Genomic DNA, 18,502 nt, shown 5'->3' on the forward strand with positions numbered 1-18,502 from the left:
TATATTTATGGATCTGTCTTTTCTAGAGTTTCATATAAATGGAAATATGCTGTGTTTACTCATTAAAGTCCTTTTTTGTTCCCTCATAACAATGGGTTTTAGATTCACCTGTGTGCTTTTAAGTATCAGTCCAGTATTCAGTTTTCTTGCTGAGTACTACCCTATTGTATAGATATACCAAACTGTGTTCATTTATTCACCTGTTTACATTTGGATTTTTTAAATAAACAGTGATTTAAAATAAATATTCTGTGGACTTTAATAAAAGTCATTGTGTGAACACAATACTCATTTATCTTATTTAAATACATATTAATAAAATCTCTGTAATACATAAGTGATGTTTAAGTTTATGAAAGAGTGTGTAAATATTTCCCAAAGTGATTGTACCTTCCTTAACATTTAGATTGTCAGTCTAATTTTAGCCGTTTTACTGGGATTGTAGCAGTAGCAATTTATGGATTAATTTCCATTCCTGGAACAAAGTTCATTAGGTCACGGAGTACTATTATTCCTTGTATTGCTGATTATAGTTTCTAACCCTTTACAAATTGTTTGAGAATATATTTTCATAAGGATATTATGGTGAAATTACCCGTTTCTTTTCATGTGCCTGCTTAATTATTTTTTTCTTGTATTTTCTTTGATTCTGAATTTAGGAACATGTTGACCCTGTGCAATGAATTGAAAATTTTCTTCCTACTCTATTTTTAAATGATTTATACTACTCAGCTAAATGGGTTTAGTTGCCTGTTCCCATCAAAGCCCAATAGGATAAGAACAGGAGCTTGCAGCCAAGAAAGTAAGGGTTTATTATTTGAGAAAGTGACACATGCCAGGAGTCATAGGTGAGCTAATGCTAAAAGACCTGCCTTTCGGATGGCTTCTAAAGGATGGGTTACATATGGGAAAAATCATTAATTAGAGTGGCCAAGGGAGTCAGGGTCACAGTCAAGGACATAGTCTCTACAGGCTGGCCTGTGCTAAGGTCCTAGGGGAGAGTTAATCATTACCTCAGGTCCTGATTGGCTATAGGATCACTTCACCTGGTTTTGCTGCTTTTCTGGATCTGGAGTTTAAACAAAACTGAGACCTAAATGTTATCTTTAGTTTAATTGAATTTCTTTCGCTTTGGTCAACAGACCTGAGGTTTTGTTCCTAAAGATGATTTGATTACAACCAGAACCTCATTGTCCTGAGGGCTTACTGGTTATGGGACTGGATTTGCAAGAGAGAAGGAGGCAGGTGAGTCAGGGTGCTGCATGAGGCCAGTCTGAATCAAAAGGGAAAAAAGGAGAAAATTCCATATTAAAGAAATGAAGTTTCTGCTTGGTTACAATTATTATAAATTTATTATTATTTAAAAACTTTTTAGCATTGGTAGAATTTACCAATGAAACTGCCTTATTCTGAAATTTTTTTTTTCTTTTTTAACTTCAAATATAATTGCTTCGAGATATATAAAGTAATTCAGGTTACCAATATCTTCTTGAGAATACTTTAAATTTTTTTTTCAAAAAAATAGTCTATTTGGTATCTAATTATTAAATTTTTAGCATAGTTACTATTTTTTAAATATTTATTTATTTATCTTTAGAGGGGAAGGGAAGGAGAGAGGAAGAGAAACATCAATGTATGGTTGCTTCTCGTGCATCCCCTGCTGGGAACTGGCCCCTGCCGGGAACTGGCCTGCAACCCAGGCATGTGCCCTGACTGGGAATCGAACTGCAATCGTCTGGTTCGCAGGTCCGCGCTCAATCCACTGAGCTACACCAGCCAGGGGTCATAGTTACTATTAATATCCCTTTATTATTATTGTGGTATTCATAAGGCTGGTTGTGTAACAGGTTCTGAGCAGGTGCTGCTAATATAATAGCAGAGCATATTCCCCATAGTCCTTGATTTGGGGAAGGCGAAGGGGATGGTACAGCATTTAAGATACTTAGCATAACAATGGCAAGTTAATAGCTATGACTTTCTTCAAGGAAGAAGACTGCTGTCGGGGCAAGAGGTGTGTGTGACTTTAAGAGTATATAGGTTTTGCCTGTTGAGTATGATGTTGGCTGTAAGCCACAGCAATATTTTCAGAAACATGTCCCCTAGAGGAAGGAACATAAAGGAAAGAACAAACAAATGGGACTTCATCAAAGTAAAACGCTTCTTCAAGGCTAAAGAAAATAGCAAAATGAAAAGGAAACCAACCATATGGGAAAACATTTGCCAATGATACCTCAGACAAGGGTTAGATCTCCAAAATATATAAAGAACTCAAGTGACTCCACTCTAAGAAGACAAGCAACCCAATTTAAAAAGTGGACAAAGGACCTAAGCAGACACTTCTCCAAGGAGGACAGACCTCTTTGAGTCCAGAGACCCATGAAAAGATGCTCAGCATCACTAGCCATCCAAGAAATGCAAATTAAAACCACAATGAGATACCACTTTACACTGGTCAGAATGGCCATCATAACCAAATCAACAAACAATAAGTGTTGGAGAGGATGTGGAGAAAAGGGAACCTTAGTACTCTGTTGGTGGGAGTGAAGACTGGTACAGCCACTCTGGAAAACAGTTTGGAATTTCCTCAGAAAACTGAAAATGGAACAGCCTTTTGACCCAGCAATTCCACTGCTGGGATTATACCCTAAGAATCCTGAAACAATAATTCAAAACAACCCATACACCCCAATGTTTATAGCAGCAAAATTTACAATAGCCAAGTGCTAGAAGCAACCTAAGTACCCATTAGTAAATGAGTGGATCAAAAAACTATGGCACATTTACATGATAGAATACTACAAAGCAGAAAGAAAGAAGGAGCTACTACCCTTTATGACAACGTGGATGGATCTGGAGAGCATTATGCTAAGTGAAATCAGCCAAGCAGTGAAAGACAAATACCATATGATCTCACCTATAAGTGGAACCTAATCAACAAAACAAATAAGCAAACAAAATATATCCAGAGACATTGAAATAAAGAAAAAACTGACAGTAACCATTGGGAAGAGGGGAGAGGGATAATGCAGGAGAATAGGGGAAGGGTCACCAAGGGACCTATATAAAGGACACATAGACAAATCCAAAAGGGGTAGGATCAAGGGTGGAAGGCAGGGATGGTGGGGGGTAGGAAGAAAATGGAGACAACTGTACTAGAATAAGAATTTTTAAAAATTACTTAAAAATAAAAATAAATAAATTTTAAAAATAAGATATTTAAAAGCTAAAAGAAAAAAAAAGAGTGTATGGTGACTTCTGTCATATCCAGGGGTAGTGGATGCCCACCATGGTTCTCTTCCATCACCAGTAACTCTTGCCCTGACTAAAGATGGGAGCTGAAAGAAAGTAAAAGATGCAGGGGAGCCATCAAAAATGGCACATCATAGGAGGAGCCAGATATGAGGTCCCATAGAATTTCTGGACTGAGGATTTAGAATAAGGGTGGGCTGAAAGAGAGGAGGAAGAAGTCACACTATCTATAATGGTGTGGGAGAGAAATTCCACCATGACGAGAAGAGGTCTGGTGTGTATGGCAGAAGCCATGTGGTCTGTAATGAGAGAGAAGCTACTTCTGCTTCTCCGAAGGACATATGGAGAAGCCACTCTCTTGGGGACATATACCTCCCTGGATGCCACCATGATCCAGTGTAACCCAGCACATGTTTTCCTGAACCACTGCATGGAGGCTGGGAACAGCACACTCCAGATTCTGAAGGGGAGAGCAGCTTTGAGAGGATGGCAACTCTGAAACCCACGAGTGCACCTTCTAGAGAGGATGGAGACCTGTTTGCGTGGCTAGCTGATGGACAGATAATGATATGGGGAACTTCTGGGCGTGGTTTTGGCTTTTAGCCTTTTGGGGAGCAAGGGAAGTGCTGGGTCTCACGGGAAAGGAGGATCTGAGCAAGAGTGCTCTTAGCCCCCTTGAGACTAGAATCCCATTAATAAAAACCTGTTTCCTTCAACACTAATTGTCGAGTTATGTAGATTCAAGGTACCATGCTGCCAAGCCCCAGTGTGCTGGGTTATAGCAGTTACCTCTTCTCTTTCCTCATATTGGTGATTTGTGTCTTCTCACTCTCTTTTTTTTCCCCTCTGGTACATATTGCTAGGGTTTATAAATTTTAAAGAAACAGCTTTGAGTCATTCATTCTTGTTACTGTTTCTACTTTAACTGATTTTTGTTCTTTATAATCCCCTTAATTATACTTACTATAGTCATAATTTGGCTTTCTTTTTCTAGCTTCTTAAGGTAAAGGTGTTATCTATTTTTGTATTCTTTACTTCTTTTCTAATGGAAGTATTTAAAGCTATAAATTTTGTTCTAATTACTGCTTTAGCTTCATTTTATAAGAAATATTGTTTTGTTTCAATTACATATCATTTTAATATGTTTTGTTGCCAAGCCAAAAATTTCTTAATTAATTTCCCATCTGATTTTCTGTTTGCTTTTTGTTGTTGTTTTTGTTTGTTTTGAGCAGGAGGGTTCTATAAATATTAACTAGGATGAATTTGTAGACGTTTCTCTTCATGAGAGAAATATTTAAAAAATTACAGAGGCATTGCATTTCTTTATTAAACTGATTTAAAATAAACAGCTACCAATCTCCAGGAATCTTGTTAATTGTAGGAAACAGTCTTTCCTGGAAAACAACAAGTAAAGATTGAGATACTTCTTCTAAAGCCTAACCCAAGATCAGTACATAGAAAGTTTTGGAATTACTGAGCACTGCTGTTTCGTTATACTGAAATGCAAGTATTGGAAAGATCATAAGTTTTAAGACAAAAACTATGACTTTTAAGAGTCTTCTCAATTGTGTAACCCCAAGAAATTACATTAACCCCTTCTGTTTCACTGCCTCCTATAATATTAGAAAATATTACATACTTTCATTGTTGAGATTTCATAGAGATAATGCACTTGAAATGCTTGGCATTTATGTTCATTAAATACCACTTTCCTTTTGCATCGTTAGCTTTAGTTGTGTCAAGGGAACATGTCAAAACACACAAAAAATTGCCTGTTCGCCTGGAAAGGGGCCTCGGGTTAGTTATCTGAGGTAGGATTCAGGCTGACAGTAATGCAATGACCCCTTTCAAATCATACTGCAGCAGTTAGATCACCGTATGTCATCACAGATGGTGTACTGGCAGGAGAGAGCTAAGATATTTCAGATAACAGAATAGAGTCAAAAGCACTTTAAAAGGTTAACAAGAAGGTCTAAAATTCTTGAAATTATATCTAACAAGATATACAAAACATTTGGTATTGGATTTAAAAAGCAACCACACAAGATCAAGAAATGAGAGATTTATTTGACTAGTTTTGATACAAAAAGTCAATATTTTTATTGACCACAATATCACTTTAAACCAATAACATAATGCATGTCAAGATAGTGATTAAGCAAACTTACATGTCTGTTTCTGTTTGCAATGAGGATTTTTTTTATAAAACTAAAATAAAAATAGACACATAAAAACAAATGAAATATGTTTGATAATGAGAAATGTCTCCTATTCATGGATGAAGTCGATCTTTTGGTGGCAAAAACAGCACCAAAATGTTACCAGAGATACGACCTTGATTCAGCAACCTGGATACTTTAGTTCTGGCTAAGAAAAAATTCAGAATCATGACTGAAATACAAGCAAAAGTTTATTTCAAAAGTCACAGTGACATGAAAAGTAAGTGATTAAAGAAGTGAGTCAGATGAGCTGTGTGGACTCTCAGGGCATGAGTTACAGAAGCCAAAGAAGAGCCGTTGGAGTTTAGGAGAGAGAAACAAAGAAAACACACCTGGGAGAAGGGGCTGGGGAAAGGCTCAGGCACGTTCTATAGAGAGAGCCAGCTGATTTCTTTGTCCTAAGGGCTTTCAAGGGCAGGAATTCTAGGGGTGGTCCCAGGGCAGGAGCTCAATAGAATATTCATTAGCTTTCTAGGTGTGTCCTTTCAGGGTCATGGTCTCTACTGATTGGTTGGCATGGTCATTAGTCATTGCAGCTGGCCATGCTGCCATTGGTGTGGCTTATGTTATTTTTCTGCTTTTCTGGGCCTGGAGCTGAAATACAACTGAGCCCTAGGTATTATCCCTAAGAGTTAATGCTTAAGGGATTGGTCATGCAAGGACCCATGTGATAGTTGCAGGAAGCAACACTTCAACACCTTATTCTTCCTCCAAAGGGAGTCTGCCATCAACATGGCACAAGAGAAGAGGTTAGGTCTGAACCACATGACCAGTGATGGTTAGGTTAGGTTAGGTCTGAACCACATGACCAGTGATGGTTAGGTTAGGTTAGGTCTGAACCACATGACCAGTGATATGAGAATTCAGGGACTCTAAACCATGTGACCAGCAATATGCTAAAGGAGGAAAGGTTACCATGAAGGTAAGGTCCTTGTTTCCCCAGTTTTCACCATTGCTGTGACGCTTTCCACCTTGTGACTTACGTACAGTACCTGGCCCATCGTCCTTGCTTTGTTCATGTCTGTCTAACTGCCTACCACAGATCTAGGAAGTTCTGATTGGTGTACTGGCAGGAGAGAGTACACCAGAGAGTACACCAGAGAGTACACCTAATAAGGGCGAGTACCCATAGGTGCCATTTGCAGTGGAAGAGAAAGTTTTCTGGATGACTAACAGAATTACAACAATTCTAGCACAAAGGGAGTGAGTGCAAATGGTAGCAGTAGCAGGAGTTTGGTTGAACTAGTGAATATTAAATTACTTTGCCAGTCCAATCCCTACATTCTTACCACCACCATTTCATCACCCATTCCCCAAGTGAAATAGAAGAGAATCACAACATTTTAAAACTATCCATTATCAAGCGAAGACTAGTATTTAAAGAAAATAACATCCTAAAAAGAATTAGGACCTCTGATGTGGTCTTTGGCCTCCTTGAAAAATGTACATCCATGCTAGAATTTGGTTGTCCCTTGTCTAAGATGAAGTCTTTGCCTCTGATATTGAAATAAATATGTCTACCTTTAAATATCACACTAAGTCTAGAAAAATTCAATAACATTTTTTACTCATGAGAGTGTCTTGAGAGAAAAAAACAACTTTATGGGCAGAAAAGTACAGGTAAAGTAAGCACTAATTTTAAAATTAAAAAAAAAAAGTAAAGTCAGTGCCATTACAAAAGTCTCTTCATTTCTTGGTAGTTAAAAAATCAAATTGGTATAGCCACCGCAGAAAACAGAATGGAGTTACCTCAAAAAATCAGAAATGGAACTACTTTATGACCCAGTCATCTCAGCTCTGGAAATGTATCCAAAGAAACCTGAAACAGTAATTTGAAAGGATATATACACTCCCACATTCACTGCAGCATTATTTACTTTAGCCAAGATCTGGAAACAGCCCAAGGCTCCATCAGTAGATCAATGGATAAAAAAGCTCTTGTACACTTGTTTATAGAATTGAATACTACTCAGCCATAAAAAGAAGGAAACCTTACCTTTGCAACAGCATGGTTGGACCTGGAGAGTATTATGCAAGGTGAAATAAACCAGTCAGAGAAAGACAAATGGCATATTATTTCATTTGTCTATGAAATCTAATGAACAAAATAAACTAACAAACAAAATAGAAGTAGATTCATAGCTGTCAGAGGGGAGAGGTTTGGGAGTCTGAGTGGAAAAGGTTAAAGGATTAAGCAAACGATTAAAAAAACTCATAAATAGACAGCAGTATGATCCTTAGCAGAGGAAAATGTGGATGGGAAGAGGCAGGAGACAATAAATTGATAAATGTTGATGGAAAGAGACATGACTTGGGGAGGTGAACAAATAATACAGTATACAGATGGTATATAAAGGAACTGTACACCTTAAACCTCTATAATTTTATTAACCAATATAAACCCAATAAATTCAATAAAAATAAAATCTAATTGTGGTTTATTGTGAAATATAAAAATATTTATATATTGGTATTTATAAAAAAGAACAATATGAATCTAACATCCATATTTTTAAAATACCATTAGCAGAGATCTGCTTCAAATAATGTTTAGCTAATATACTCATCTTCCTAAACATACAAGTTATAAATTTAAGCAAAATATTAATAAGCAACCAAATAAAGGCCCTGGAAAACTGCCAAAAGCAGGTAAAAACTGGAAAGCAGTTGTTGCCTGTATCAGGACAATGTAATGAATAGGAGTCATGTTTTGTGAGTTTTCTCCAGTGGCTACTCCCAGGTCTTTGTAGTTCAAGGTTGCATGAAGTCACATAGATATTTGCTGCCTACCTGCTCTATAAACTGGAGAACAGAATTGGAACTTCTGGAAAATAACGTAAGTAAAGAAGAAAATTTCAGAAAAGAGAGAAACGCAGAGGAGTAGACACCCAAATTTTGTATAAACTTCACTGAAAAGAGTGATGAGTTCTGAACCACACATGTATGGAGAACTTTCTGATGACTGAAAAATCTGAAAGAGTAGCCCTTGCTGGCCTAGTTGGTGTGTCATTCCCAAACCAAATGGTTGAGGTTTGATTCCTAGTTAGCACACATACCTGTGTTGCAGGTTTGACACCTGGTTTGGCTGTATACAGTCCCCAGTTTGGCATGGATGGGAGAAAAACAACTGTTGCTTTTTTCTTGCATTAATTTTTCTCACTCCCCCTTCCTCTCTCTCTAAAATGTAATGAAATTAGTTCTTCAGGTGAAGAAAAAAACCCTGAAAGGGTAGAACTACTGAACAACTGCGGCACACTATAAAGAGACAACTATTTCTAGGTTAATTCTAAAATCACCGTCAGGTAGAACAAAAATCAACTCTCTTCAAAGGAAGATAGCAGAATTGAAATTATCTACAATTTATCATTCACAACACCATGTATACATATATATGTATAAGTATGTGTATATATGTGCGTGGGTATGTATATTTGTGTGTGCATATATATGTATACCTATACATATACATATAGGTATACACATACACACACACACACACACACACACACACATATATATATACACACATATACGTATATGCACGTCTTGCTGGCTGGGTAGACCATTGTCTTGATTTGCAAGACAATGGCTGGTTGTGGGTTTGATCCTGGGTCAGAGCACATTCAACAAATAACCAATGAATGCATACATAAATGGATCAACAAATTGATGTTTCTCTCTCCTCTTCATCTCTTGCTCTCTCTAAAATCAATAATTTCAAAAATCAGACATGAATAGAAACAAGAACACTTGACCTATATTCAAAAAACAACACAGTCAGTTGAGACTGATACAGCAATAGCCCAGATGTTAGAATTAATAGAAATAAATTTAAATGTTGCTGTCACTAACACATTCAAGTATTTACAAAACAACTTTGTACAATAATGAAATTAGAATATTCTTATAAAAATTTAAAATGTATTTTATTTTATTTTTTATTATTCAGTTATAGTTGTCTTCATTTTTCCCTCATTACTCTCCCTGTCCTGCCCACACCCCACCTCTCACAGTAACTTCTCCTCCAATTATCTATTTTAAAATCATTGGAATTATAGAATTAGATTTTATAAAATACAAAATTGAGGTTTTACTGCATGATTTTAACTACAGATTAAAGTCAGAAGTAAGTGTGGGTTAAATTGTGTATAGACCAATAGAAATGATCAATCCAAATAATTGAAAAACAGATTTTTAATTAAAATATCATCAGTTAACTATATAATTACATAAATTCATATATATTCAAATGAAGTCATAAAAGGAAGAAGAGAAAAAATAATAGTTACAAAATTATTTGAAGAAATGTTTTAATACCTCCCAAATTGTTGAATGACACAAACATTTATATCCAAGACACTCAAAAAAACAATCAATATAAACACAAAGAATATGTTGTGTAGGCACATTAGAGTATAATTTTCAAAATCCAAAGATAATAAAAATATTATAAAAGCATCTAAAGCAGAGTGATAGATTACATACGCATAAAATAAGAAAGACAGCTGCATTGTTTTCAGAAACAATGTAGAAGAAAAAACAATAAGAAAACATATTTATAATAATGAAACCAAGGGAAAAAATCCTTTTATTAAAAATTTGAAATCCAGCAAAACTATCAGTCATATAAAGGTGAAATAAAGGTTTCTATAGGTAAAAAAAAAAAAAAAGAGTAAATGTGCATCTAGTGCCACTGCACTGCAAATAGCAATATATAGGGTACTTAAGATGAAGAGAAGAGAGACTTGGGGAAATGTGTTATAAGAAGACATGCAGCCCTGGTTGGTGTGGCTCAGTGGATTGAGCTCAGGCCTGCGAACCAGAGGATTAAGGTTCGATTCCCAGTCAGGGCACATGCCTGAGTTGTAGGCCAGTTCCCAGCAGGGGACGCTGATATTTCTCTCCCTCTCTCCTTCCCTTCCCCTCTAAAGATAAATAAATTAAAAAATATTTTAAAAAGAAGACATGCAGAGCACCCAAAATGGTAAATACAATACTGATATTGTAGTTTGTAAAGTATGATATGTATTATACATGAAAAAGTAGCATAGAATGTGATGTTAGCTGGATCTATTCATGGCAAGATTCTTATATTTTATATAAAAGCTTAAAGATGTGTCTTTCATCCTTAAAGAAATAACTGAAAAATGTGGAGAGGCATAGTTACATAATATAAGAAATACACTGGAGTAGTAAAAATGAAACTAAAATAACTCTAATATAAAGGCAAGCCCTGGCTGGTGTAGCTCAGTGGACTGAGCACGGACCTGTGAGGCAAAGGGTCGCTGGTTCGATTCCCAGTCAGGGCACATGCCTGGGTTGCAGGCCAGGTCCCCAGTAGGGGACACATGAGAGGCAACCACACATTGACGTTTCTCTCCCTCTCTTTCCCCTTCCCTTCCCCTCTCTCTAAAAATAAATAAATAAAATATTTAAAGGTTAGAAAAAATATTAGGTAAGAGGTAGGAGGGACTGGGAGAATAAAGTCAAAGAGAAAAGTAGTAGAGCATATCCATCAATTTATAAAACTATTGATGGTATAAAGAACTCAAAATACAAGGCAGAAGTAGAATGGACAACAAATCTAGAGAAGTATGTGCTGTCTGCAGGGTCATACTCGGGACTTATAACACTGATAATATTAAAGCAAATTGATGGAAATGATATGTATTATACAACACCAAAAACTGTATGATTATAAAAATAGCAGAATGTATTAGGTGTCAAAACAAAGAATATTACCAAATGTGATAAAATCTCAAATATCAGGAATATATAAACCCTTAGTAAATTCACTTAGCATCATAACTTTAAAAAGTAATAAAACTTATAAAAGTAAGGGATTTAGGAATAAATCCCCCCCCTCCCAAAAAAACGTAGAGAATGTTTTAAAAAGCTCTGCTAGTGTCAATGAACAACAGCAAAAAAACAGTAAAGGTATGGAAGGACAAAACAACACTCTCTATCACTCTAGGTAAGTGGTCTTTTATAGATACTGTGTCACATAATTCCAGAATATACATTATTTTAAGTGCGCACAGGGCACTACCCAAAACAGGCTATACCCTGCAGGGGGATAAGATAAATCTCGACAATATAAAACATCAAAATATTATTAAGCGTACTCTGAAAATAGTGTTTTTAAATTAATAATTACAATGTAGTATTTTATGTATTTTAAATAGTGTATTTTATTGTATTTTTTCTATTGCCTTTTATTCTACTTATGCCTTCTTCCACCTCCACCCACCCCACTCCCCTCTTCAATCACCACAGTTAGTGCCTGTGAGTCCTTTTTCCTTTGATCCCTGAAATAAGCCAGTCAGAGAAAGACAAATACCAAATGATTTCCCTCATATGTGTAACCTAGCTGACAAACTGAACTTACAAGCAGAATAGAGACAAACTCAGAGAGGAGGCTGAGAGGTGGGGGGAGGGTTGGTGTGAGAGGAACTTAGGAAAAAAGACAAAAAGGACAGAGAGAGGAACAACACAGTGGTGATTGTAGGGGTGGGGGTGAAAAGGGTATACTGGGGATAAATATTAATGTAAAAAACACAATACAAATAAACTATAAAAAAGAGAGAAATTTATGAGCACACATATTTATATTAGAAAGAAAAAAGTAAAAATTTCCTATCACAAGAAACAAAAAGAATCTGATAAATATTCTATGAGTCAATGAAGATTTTGCCTCACTGGTGGTAACTCTAGTACTTCGCTGCCAAATCTGGTCCCTTTCTAGCTCTTTGTGTTGAAGAGGAGCAAGAGCCCCGAAGTCAGGCAGCTTGGGGATGAATACGAACATCACCCAGGAAGCCCCACTCAGCCTCCAGACTGAGTAACGCAGTTTCAAGTACTGTTTGGTAAATGAGATTTCAGCCCAGTGAGCCAACATCAAACTAAATCAACCGAATCTGCTGTGTATCTTTGTCACTTGGGCATACACACACACACACACACACACACACACACACACACACACAATAGTGTAAATATATTTACACTATAGTATAAATATAGTATTATATATAATAAATTAAATCCACTTGGAAATAAATGGGCTCAACTCTCAGAAGATGACATAATCCAGTCATCTCAGAGGCAGAAACACTGTATAATAATAAGCAGTAAAATAATAACCATAATTATTCTTACAATTAAACAAACTGCACTAGTAACAATTATTAAGCATCTGAACCAGAGTTAATGCAGGGTAGGCACTGTCTAAGATGGGGGTCCTTCCATTTATCATTTTATCCATCTTCGTACCTCCAGGGCCGATAGGAATGTCTAGCACACCATAGGTCTTCAGTAGAGGATGATGTTATCACCCAGTTGTTTCCTGGATTTGTTTTTTGGTCTTGGATACTGTGATGCTTGAAATTGATGTGTTTTTTCCCCTGTGTCTTGGTCATCAAGGAAATCAGAAATAAAAATCTAGCAAAAGAAGAAGGAGAAGGGGTAAGGGAAGGAGAAGGTGGAAGAAGGAAGAAGAGGGAGAGAAGATGGGGGAAGGAAAGGGGAGAGGAGGAGGAGGAAAGAAAGAAAAAATAAACAAAAAGAACAAGCAAATAATTATATGAAAGCATGAAAACTGGGAAATAAAGCAGTGATGTAAAGATAACCAAAATTTATTCTTTAAAAACACATAGTAGCAAGACAGACAAAAGGAGAGCAGAATTACCAGCTCCAGAAATATTTAAATAAATGTTTATATCGACTACCCTAACAAAAGAGCTGCATAAATCATAATAAATAACTCACAAAATTATTACAATTTCCTTGAAAAGACATAACAACACAAATTTCATATCAATTGTAAAATTTACATTTTATTTTTCAGTAACACTACCACAAAGACACCTTAAGGCCCATTTGGCTTTACTGTTGAATTCCCTCATTCATGGACGATAAAACATCACATATATTAAATTCTTCTAAAAATAGAGAAGAAGCTTCCTAGTCCATTTTATAAAGTCAGCAAACCCAGATATAAAAACCAAACAGACACATTACACTAAACAAAACCATAGAGTAAAAACTCCTGAAAATATAGCAAAATCAAGGCAGCAATATATACAATGTAAAATCACTTACTATTAAATGACACTTGTTCCAAGTATGTGAGATTAGTTTAACATTTAAAAATTACCAATTGAATACAAAGGGAAAATTATAGGATCTCAATACATGCAGAAAAAATCAGTCGGTAAAGTTCAGCATCCACCTATAATGTAAAACTCTCAGTGAATTATGTGGAAGGAAACTTCTCAGTGCGATAAAAGACACCCACAAAGCACTCTAGCTAATGCCATGTTGAAATGTCAAATAGTAAATGCTTCCCTTTAATTGAGGAACATGACTCAGGTGTCCACTCTCACCATATGTATGTAGCCTTGCATTGAATATTCTAACAATAAGGCAAGAAAAATAAATAAAATGCCTATAGCTTAGAAAGAAATAAAACAATTTTTATTTATAGAAGATATGATTGCTAATAAAGAAGTCCTTTAGAAATGAATAATCTTTCTTTTTTTTAAAGATTTATTTATTTATTTATTTACCTTTATAGGGGAAGGAGAGAGGGAGAGAAACATCAGTGTATGGTTGCCTTTTGTGCATCCCCTGCAGGGAGTTGGCCTGCAGGGAACTGGCCTGCAACCCAAGCATGTGCCCCGACTGGGAATCCAACCACGACCCCCTGGTTCTCAGGCCCGCACTCAATCCACTGAGCTACACCAGCCAGGGACAGAAATGAATAATCTTTCTGATGGCTAGTGATGCTGAACATCCTTTTATGCGTCTCCGGGCCCTCTGTATGTCCTCTGTAGAGAAGTGTCTGTTCAAGTCTTTTGCCCATTTTTTAATTGGGTTGCTTGTCTTCTTAGAGTGGGGTCATGTGAGTTCTTTATATATTTTGGAGATCAAATCTTGTCTGAGGTATCATTGGCAAATATGTTTTCCCATGTGGTTGGTTTCCTTTTCATTTTAATGCTGTTCTCTTTAGCCATGCAGAAGCTTTTTATTTTGATGATATACCATTTGTTTATTCTTTCCTTTATGTCCCTTGCTTTAGGGGACATATCAGTGAAAATATTACCGCATGGAATATCTGAGGTTTTCCTGCTTATGTTCTCCTCTAGGACTTTTAAAGTGTCATGACTTCTATATTTAAGCCTTTTATCCATCTTGAGTTTATTTTTTGTATGGTGTAAGTTTGTGATCGAGTTTTATTTTTTTTGCATGTAGCTGTCCAGATCTCCTAACAATATTTGTTGAAGATGCTATTTTTACTCTATTGTATGCTTCTGTCTCCTTTGCTAAATATTAATTGACCATAGAGACATAGGCTTATTTCTGGGCTCTCTGTTCTGTTCCACTGATCCATGTGTCTCTTCCTGTGCCAGTCAGTACCAAACTGTTTTAATTACAGTGGCCTTGTAATATAGTTTGATATAAGGTATTGAGATCCCTCTTACTTTGTTCTTCTTTCTCAGAATTGCTGCAGCTACTTGGGGTCATTTTAGTTCCACCCAAATTTTTGAAATGTCTGTCCTTTATCTGTGAAATATGTCACTGGTATTTTAATAGGGATTGTGTTGAATCTATAAATTGCTTTGGATAGCATGGACATTTTGATGATGTTAATTCTTCTAATCCATGAACATGGTATATGCTTCCATTTGTTTATGTCTTTCTTAATTTCTGTCTTCAGTGTCGTGTAGTTTTCTGAGTACAGGTCTTTTACATCTTTGGTCAGGTTTATTCCTACATACTTGAAAACCACAGTGAGATACCACTTCACACCAGTCAGATTGGCTATCACTAACAAATCAACAAACAACAAGTGCTGACCAAGTTGTGGAAAAAAGGGAACCCTCATACACTGTTGGTGGAATTGCAGACTGGTGCAGCCACTGTGGAAAACAGTATAGAATTTCCTCAGAAAACTAAAAATGGAACTGCCTTTTGATCTGGCAATTCCACTGCTAGGATTATATTTTAAAAAAACCTATGTACCCCAATGTTCGTAGCAGTACAATTTACAATAGCCAAGTCCTGGAAGCAACCTAAATGCCCATCAGTAAATCAGTGGGTCAAAAAACAATACATTTACACAATGGAACTCTATGCAGCAGAAAGAAAGAAGGAGCTCCTACCCTTCACAACAGCATGGATGGAACTAGAGAACATTATGCTAAGTAAAATAAGCCAGGCAGTGGAACACAAATACTTTATGATCTCACCTATAAGTGGAACCTAATGAACAAAACAAACAAGCAAACAAAATATAATCAGAGACATTGAAATAAAGAACAAACTGACAGTAACCACAGGGAAGAGGGGAGAGGGATAATGAAGGAGAACAGAGGAAGGGTCATCAAGGAACACGTATAAAGGACACATGGACAAAGCCCAAATAGGGTAGGATTGAGGGTGGGAGGTGTGGGTGGGTGTGGTGAGGGAGCCGTGGTGGGTGGGAAATGGAGACAACTGTACATAAACAATAATTAAAAATATAATAAAAATTTAAAAAGAAATTAATAATCAACCAATAATTAAGTTACCAAGATTGTACTGTGAACTGTGCAGCTTATTTGGTTAGGCATTGTCCACAGAATGAAAAGGTTGCTGGTTCTATTAGTGGTCGGGGCATATGTCTGGGTTGCAGACCCATCCCAGTGGGATGCATGTGAAAGGCAACCAATCAATGTTTTTTTCACACACCCACATTTCTCTCTCTCTCTTTTTCCCTCCTTCCTTTCCCCTCTCTCTAAAAGTAAAAATATATATATATAAATTTTACATGGTCAAACATAAAATCACATTTTGTTGCTACATATAGCAAAAAATACTGATAAATAACATAGAAACTAAAACTTTATTTCAAAGTAAAAAAAAGCACTCAAACCATATCATATCAATACAATTAAAATCTATGCAAATTTTTTAAAACTAAAACTATAAAACTTAAGACAATTTTAAAAATAAACAAACAAATACAGAGCTATATTATGTTCAAAACTTAATTTCTCAAAATGGTTAAGGAGTCAGTTCTTCACTATTTGATCTATAGATTCAATATCTTCTAAATTATAATTGTAGTAAACCAATTATAGGTTCTGACAGGCTGGTTGTAAAATGTATATGAAAATTCAAAGAATTTATAATAAAAATACACCCAGAACATTAAAAGAATGGCAAATCAAGTTATAGTAAATGTTAACATTTGTTGAATCTAGGTAAAATTAATATAGAAATTTTTCTTGTTGTTTTTGTCATGATTCTCCAAGTTTAAATTTATATCAAAATAAACATTTTTTGAAGAAAAATAAATTATTGGTCAAGCTCTGTGTTCTCATTCCTATACATATACTCATCAAAATTTTGTTAATATTCTCTTGATTTTTATACTAAACTGAATAACCAATAAATAATTTCATTTTATTTCTCTGAAAACGTAACTGATAAAAGAGGTTTCATACTGTACCTTTGTTACCTAACATTATGTTTCTAAAAATATTATGTTGACCTTGTGCATATTTTCCTCTTACTAAAATGGGGAAAATAAATTTATATTTATCCTTCTTCTGTTAATTAATATTTGGCTTTTCCATTCTTTAGTGATTCTAAACATCACATGCTGCACTTGTACAAGAATTTAATAGATAATATATTTTAGAGGGATATTCATGTATCCTAGAGTATGCACTTTTTTAGAATTATGAAAGAATACAATGCTAATTCCTAAAATTGGTATTCCTACTTAGACTTGTATGAGTGGCCACAAAGATGCAATTTCAAATCAGTGGAAAATATGGCATGTTCATAAAAGTATTTCTAAGTAATTGAGGATCTATTTGAAAGTAGAGTCCTTACCTCTTCTAGCATATAAACATAATGTTCAAGAGGACTACACATAATGAGAGTCTGAATCTTAAATTTTCAGAAGGCAGTTTAGATAATGTTTTCATAGCCTTTGGAGATAAATGACTTTTATTAATAAGACATACACACACACAAGAACACAAGATTAAAGATAATACTGACCTGTACTTTCATTTTCAAATTATAAATATGTTTGTAAAAATAAAACCTAAAACTGCAAAACAAGCATAAACTAAGAGAAATTAATTTAATTCATTATATCTGAGAAAAGCATTAACCTATGTTAAGAATATGGATGCCCTGGCTGGTGTAGCTCAGTGGGTTGAGCCCGGGCCTGGGAACTTCATGATCGCAGTTCGATTCCCAGTCAGGGCACATGCCTGGGTTGCAGGCCAGTTCCCAGCAGGGGACCCACAAGAGGCAACCATACATTGATATTTCTCTCCCTCTCTCCTTCCCCTCCCCTCTATAGATAAATAAATGAAATCTTTAAAAAAGAATATAAAGATAACCTTAAAACCAGTAGTTTAAATGAGGAAGAATGTTTTTTTTTCTTGTCATCTAACATTACAAATAAATAGGAAATACAGGGCTAGTAGAGAGTTTTGCTGCATTTATTGTTCAAGCACCCACGTCTGTTTTATGAGTGCTGTTCCTGCACTCCCATTACTTTGTGTGATTTTCTACATTGAATGGTCAGTATTGGCTGGCTGCCCAGTACACAAGAAAAATAGGATGCAGTAGAAAAAGAAAGTAAGCAATTCTCTTTGAAGCAGATGATGTAGAGGTTACATACCTTACATCCAATTGAAATTTTCTGAAGAAATTAACCACATGGCTACACACATTTGACAAGGTATCTTGTTTTCTTTTCCAAATTTATTTGACAATTTATTACTTAAAATAGAAGCAGAGAATGGATACTAATTGAAAATTATCAGTATTTGTCATGGTGCTGCACTTTTAGTTATCATAATGTTATTCCTGTATAATGTAATACATAGCCTTGTCATCAGACACATGATTAATACAATAAGAATAATTTTAATTAAATGTTGTACTTGGTTTATAACAATGTACAAAATCAATGATTATAAATCAACTCTGCTAAGAAGACTGCATTTCCCACTTATCCAAATCAG

The sequence above is a fragment of the Sturnira hondurensis genome, unplaced genomic scaffold (genome assembly GCF_014824575.4).
Source record: "Sturnira hondurensis isolate 20B ecotype Veracruz unplaced genomic scaffold, ASM1482457v3 Scaffold0002039, whole genome shotgun sequence".
Taxonomy (NCBI): Eukaryota; Metazoa; Chordata; class Mammalia; order Chiroptera; family Phyllostomidae; genus Sturnira; species Sturnira hondurensis.